We start from the raw sequence: 6,000 nt of genomic DNA on the forward strand, positions 1-6,000 counted from the left end.
ATCTATGCAAAACCAACAAGTAAATCTTTCACTTAGTGTTAAAAGATGGAATTCTTTATCTCTATTACTAAAGAAACCAGACAAGCATGTTCAGTCTTACCCTTTCTCATTAAACTTGTACTGGAGGTTCCAGAAAATTCAAAGCTTGGGGGGTGGGGGTTGATGGGGAAATGAGGAAAGATGGTCAAAAAGTCCAGGCTTCCAGTTATAAAATAAATGTCATGCGGGTGTAAATGTACAGCATGACGACTATAGTTAATAACACTGCTATTGTATATTTGTAAGTTGCTTAGAGCACAGAGCTTAGAAGTTCTTGTCAGAAGACAAAAAAAAATTTTACTACGTGGTGATTGATATTAACTGGACATACTGTAGGGCTCATTCACAATATATGTACCTTGTGAATTATGTCCTACACCTACAACTAGTACATTCTATTTAAATTTTATCTTAATTAAAAAACCAACTTTCAAAGCCCACAAGGAAGGAACAAGTGATCCATACAGAAAATAGGAAAATGATAGGAAGGGACATTTTACTAAATAGGATACATATTTGGCAAATAAGTCCATGATAATGCATGTAACCATCAAGAAATGGAAATCAAAAAACCATGAAATACAACCAGTTGCATGGCTACGATAAAACAAAAAAACCAGATCACATCAAGCACTGCTATATATGTAGAGCAATTAAATCTCTCACTGTGTTTAGTGGGGCACATTGAATGATACAGCCACTTTGGAAAACAGTTCCGTGTTTTCTTACTAAGTCCTCACCTAATATATGATCAAGCCATTCTGCTCCTAGGAGTTTGCCTACGATAAAAGAAAATATATGTGACTTCAATGATTTGTCCTTAAATGTTTATAGTGGCTTTATGTGATATAGCCAAAACTTGGAAGCAACACAAATATTCGTCAGCAGGTAAATGAATAAACAAACTGGTAAGTTCAGACAATGGAATGTGACGAGTAATAACATAGGTCACAGCATGGGTGAAACCTAAAATAATGATGACGAGTGAAAGAAAACAAAGAAAAATAGTATATGCCATGACTTGATTTATATACAACTCTAGAAAATGTAAACTATAGTGACACAGTCAATGAGATTTTTATTAATAAATTAAATATGATATGTATTTTTTGTTTTTTTCACATCATGTATTTTATAAACAGATTTGTAAAGATGTAACTAACGTACAATAAACTACATAGATTTAAAGGGACACACATTTTATATAATTTTTCAATTATTTATGTATACATACATATGTACATTACATAATGTAAAATGTATTATATGCTATATATAACATATAGGTATAACATTGTGTATGTATATGAATATACATATATACGTTATATAAAATGTGTGTTATGTATGCATACATATATACATATATATGCACACATATGTATTAAATAAAATGTGCACTATGTATGTATACATTATGTATTTATGTGTATATATACACATATATACATTATATAAAATGTGCACTGTATTATATAATGTGCATTATATATATTATATAATATATATTATGCACACATGCATACACACAGAATGTAAAGAGTGCCTTTATTTCCAAAGTAATTTATAACAATATTCCCTATTATATTTTTAAAAATTATTTAGAAGAGAAAAATACATGCAGGGCATATATATTAGAAAGAACAAGTAATTTGACATCAACATACCCTCTTCATAGAAAATTCCAAAACAACAAGCAAAGAACCACTTAAATGAGTGAACTTACCAAGGTCACAGAACACAAATCAAGATACAAAAATCAATTGCATTTTTATAAATTGGCAAATAAAATAGGTAACTTTAATTTTATGAACAATATGCTTTCCATCAAAAGCATGAAATACTTAAGGGTCAATTTAACAAAATATATGCAGGAGCTGTACACTGAAAACTGCAAGACACTGTTGACAAAAATTGAGCAAATGAAGAAACGGACCCATATGTATCATCGAGTCTCATCATTATTAAGATTGTTCTCTTTATATTTACTGACTTAAATTCAATACATTTCAACCAAAATTTTAGGAATTTTTTTATTACTTTAGAAGCTGACTGAAAATTTTATTGAAAAGCAAAGGTTATAATTACAAAAAAATAATTTTGAAGAACAAAGCTGGATACAACTACTTGATGTCAGTACAAAAGTAATAATCAGTAAATCTTATAGGTCTTATATACAGGGTTTGAGATAGTTAGACAGACAGAAAGACTCATAGATCTCTCAATGGAACAAAATAGCAATATACTAACCTATACATGCATATATAGTGTCAAATTAATTCAATAAAGAAAAAATGGTATTTTCAACATCAAACTAAAAAAACTGGGCATTCATACATATAAAAAATTGCCTTGATCCTTACATAATACCCTACACAAATTTTAACTCAAAATGATTATAGACAGATGTTTAAATCCTGAATACATAAAATATAGAGAAACAATGAAAATATTAATTACAATAAATTATTTTTGTAACAAACACGTCTTAGATACGATACCAAAAGCACAACTAAAAAAAGAGGATAAAATTAAATAAATCAGACTACATAGAAATTTTTAGAAAAATGTATATTCTCAGGGTGCCTGGATGGCTCGGTCAGTTAATCCAACTCCTGATTTCAGCTCAGGTCATGATCTCAAGGTCATGAGAGGGAGCGCCTCATCGGCTCCACCATGGGTGTGGAGCCTGCTTATGATTCTCCAATCTCCCTCTGCCCCCCTCCAACTCATGTGCAGTCTCTCTCTGTCTCTCTCTCTTTCCACCACCCCTCAAAAAAATGTCTATTCTCAAAGATCCTGTTAGAAAATGAAAATACAAGGGCTAGGAGAAACATTAGCAAAACAGATATCTAATTAAAGGACTTAGAGTCACAATACAAAAAGAATATTTACCACTGAATATACGAATATCAACAAGCTAACACAGAAAGGACAAAAAACTGGTTGTGACACTTGAACACACACAATAAATAAATAAATGGCTCATAAAGTGTGTGACAGTGGCATTCAAATACATCAGCTATCAAGAAAATGTAAATAAACTCTATAACAATGTATTAGTAAGCATCTAGTATAAAACTAAAAATCCTGACATTAGCAAATGATGATGTAAATGTTGAGCAAATGTAATGCGTATACTGTTAGTGAGAATGTAAAATATTCACTTGGAAATCAGTTTAGCAATTTCTTATAAAGTTAAATACACACTTTCCATATGACCCGGCTATTCAACTTTCAGGTATTCATTCAAGAGAAATGAAAATATATGTTCACACAAGTATCTGCATGCAAATATTCTTAGCACCTTATTTAAGAGAGTCCAGATCTGGAAACAACCCAAATATCCCTCAGTTGATGAAAGAACAACACATTTTGGTTACAGCCCAATAATAGAATGCTCACCAGCAATACCAAAAACTCTTGGTAAGTTCATACCAGAAGAATCATAAAAACATAATATTAAGGGAAAGGATCCAGGCAAAACAGACTATATACAATATGATTCTGTTTCTGTAATACGGCAAAACAAAAAAAAAAGGCAGCCTTCACGGATAGAAAATAAATCAGTATGCATCTATTGAGATGATCATATAATTTGCTTTCATTCTATTAATGTGATGTATCACACTGATTTACATATGTTAAACCAATTTCACATTCCAGGTGTAATTCCCACTTAATTGTGGCGATTGACATTTTAATGTGTTGCTGAATTTGGCTTCGTAGCACTTTATTAACAATTTTGGCCTCTATATTCAACAAGGCTATTTGCTACAGTTTTCTAGCATTGTCCTTTTGCAGTTTTGTATAGGAGAACACTGGCCTCATAAAATGAGTTTGAAAGAATTCTCTCCTCTTTCACTTTTTGAAAGAGTCTGAGAAGGACTAGTACTAATTCTTTAGATATTTGTTAACATTCAACACTGAAGCCATCTGCGGCTGTGTTTCTCTTTTGGGAAGGTTTTGGATTATTGATTCAATCATCTACTAGTAATCAGTCTATTCAGATTTTGTAGTTTTTCCTAAACATGAGGTGTTGTGGGTTTCTGAGAATTTTTCCATTTCTTCTAGAGTGTCCAGTTTGCCTGCATATAGGTGTTCATAGCTGCCTCTTACAATCTGAGTTTCTGTAGTATCCATTGTAATGTCTCATTTTTTATTTATAATTTTATTGATGTGAATACTTTCACTTTTTTTCTTTGGTTGATTTGGCTAATTTGTCAATTTTGTTCCTCTTTTCCAAGAGCCAAATCTTAGTTTGGTTCATTTCTTCTGTAGATTATCTCTTCTATTTCATTTATTTATATTCTAATCTTTACTATTTCCTTTCTTCTACAAACTTAGGATTCAGTTTGTTCTTCGTTTCCTAGTTTTAAAGGCACAGACAGGTTGTTTATTTCAGTTCTTTCTTCCTTCTTCATAAAGGTATTTCTTGCTATGAATCTCCTTAGAACTATATTTCCTGCATCCACTAAGTTGTTTCTATCTTTATTTCAAAAAACATTTTTATAGCCCCTTTAATTTCTTCTTTGACCCTTTGGTTGTTCTTGGAATAATATTTAATTTCCATGTACTCATGACTTTTCAAGTTTTCCTGTAATTATTGATTTCTAGTTTCATGCCACTGTGATGAGAAAAGATACTTGCTATGATTTTAATCTTGAATTTGTAAAGATTTATTTTGTGGACTAACCTGTGATCTATCCTGGAAAACATTCCATGTGCATTTGAGGAGAAAGTGCATTCTGCTGTTGTTGGTAGAATGTTTTGTTTGTCTGTAAGATCCATTTGGTCTACAGTGGTACTGAAATCTGTGGTTTTCTTACCGGTTTTCTGTCTGGATAACTTATCCATTGTTAGGAGTGGGCTATTAAAATGCCCAACAATCAGGATTACTGTTTATTTCTCCTTTACCTGTTAGCTTTTGCTTTATATGTTTAGGTACCCCAATGTTGGTCACATAAATACTTATAATTATTCTATCTTCTTCATGGATTGACCCCCTCCATCAATATATAATGCCCTCTTTTGTGTCTTTCTACCATTTTTAGTTTACAGTCTATTTTGTTAGACATAAAAAGAGCTACTTCTGCTTTTTATTGTTGTTGTTTTGAAAGATTTGCTTGAAACATCTTATTACATCCCATCCCTCTCAGTCTGTGTGTGTTTCTAAAGCTCAGGTGAGTCTCTTGTAGGCAGTATATTGCTGGATCTTCTTTAATACATTCAGACATTCTCTGTCTTTTGATTGGAGAAGAATGCTTACATTTAAAGTGATTGTTGACAGGTAAAGATTTACTATTTCCACTCTGTTACTTGTTTTCTGGTTGTTTTGTAGATCCACTTTGTTCTGTTCTTGATAGTTATCTTTTGTGTGTGTTTTGATGACTTCTGGTATCAGTATTTTCAACTTCTCTATAGTGCTCTTCCCTGTAATTACTAAAGGTTTTCCCTTGTGGTAACTGTGAGGTTTACATAAACTTTCTTAAACTAATGACACCCTGTTTTATTTTTTATTTATTTTTTAAATAGTTTATTGTCGAATTGGTTTCCATACAACACCCAGTGCTCTTCCCCATAAGTGCCCTCCTCCAACACCACCACCTCTTTCCCCCCCTCCCCCTTCCCCTCCAACCCTCAGTTCGTTTTCAGTATTCAATAGCCTCTCAAATTTTGCATCCCCCTCTCTCCCCAACTCTCTTTCCCTCTTCCCCTCCCCCTGGTCCTCCATTAGGTTTCTCCTGTTCTCCTGTTAGACCTATGAGTGCAAACAGATGGTTTCTGTCCTTCTCTGCCTGACTTATTTCGCTTAGCATGACACCCTCAAGGTCCATCCACTTTCCTACAAATGGCCATATTTCATTCTTTCTCATTGCCATGTAGTACTCCATTGTGTATATATACCACATCTTCTTGATCCACTCATCAGGTGATGGACATTTAGGCTTTTTCCATGTT

The sequence above is a fragment of the Suricata suricatta genome, chromosome 6 (genome assembly GCF_006229205.1).
Source record: "Suricata suricatta isolate VVHF042 chromosome 6, meerkat_22Aug2017_6uvM2_HiC, whole genome shotgun sequence".
Lineage (NCBI taxonomy): Eukaryota > Metazoa > Chordata > Mammalia > Carnivora > Herpestidae > Suricata > Suricata suricatta.